The 738-nt window shown below is 35.6% G+C and overlaps 1 protein-coding gene across 1 annotated transcript in view; it reads right to left on the bottom strand.

Annotated features, from left to right (window-relative positions):
• LOC100183739 (lipoxygenase homology domain-containing protein 1-like) overlaps positions 1 to 738 on the bottom strand; it is a 21,620-nt gene that overhangs the window by 6,039 nt on the left and 14,843 nt on the right. The gene's annotated exons all lie outside the window — the stretch shown is intronic.

The following is a 738-nucleotide window of genomic DNA, read 5'->3' on the forward strand; positions in this document are numbered from 1 at the left end:
TTTCAGGATATTTATTTCTTAGAAGATAAAGAAGACAGCGTATAAAAATAGATAACTATACATAACAGGGTATAAAAATAGATAACTATACATAGCAGGGTATAAAAATAGTAAACCTTGCAATCTTTCCATCATCTTTCCCCTTAGCCAACCACCTCTCACAGTGGAAAACATATCTGTTCCCTGTGTCTGTGTCCTCCACTTCCACTCGGTTAAGATTCCATGATGGGTTAAGAAGAGCGTTATCATGGCGGATGTGAACCTTGAATAACTTGCCAAGATCAACTGCGTCAATTTTAAAAATGTCTTCCTGCAGGTAAAGGCGTGTTATTGTATGTTGTGTATAGAAAACTGTAAACTGAATTTTCTAAGAAGTTTATAAATATTATACCTAATTTTTTTGCCCTTTAGAAGCTTGTTTGTGACGGTTATATAGGGGGCTTACCAAGTACTTTAGGCGAAGAGTAATTCACAGAGTTTAAAGATAAGTATTTTTATCCTAAATTTACAAACTTAATGTATTGGTAAAGACACTTGGCATGATTAACCCAAATGTACTTGGTTCAAAACCCACCAAAGTCAGTCTTACCTTTCCCCTTTCAAATTTATCGGTGTTTGTTTCCGATTTGAGAAGTTTTCTTTCTCCTGTGTCACCGTTTTCACCATATATGGTAATATAGACGTTAGCATCGGTGCCAGCATTGAAAACATCACCGGTGTATACATGGACCTTGTATT

This window comes from Ciona intestinalis, unplaced genomic scaffold (genome assembly GCF_000224145.3).
Source record: "Ciona intestinalis unplaced genomic scaffold, KH HT000124.2, whole genome shotgun sequence".
In the NCBI taxonomy this organism is placed as follows: domain Eukaryota; kingdom Metazoa; phylum Chordata; class Ascidiacea; order Phlebobranchia; family Cionidae; genus Ciona; species Ciona intestinalis.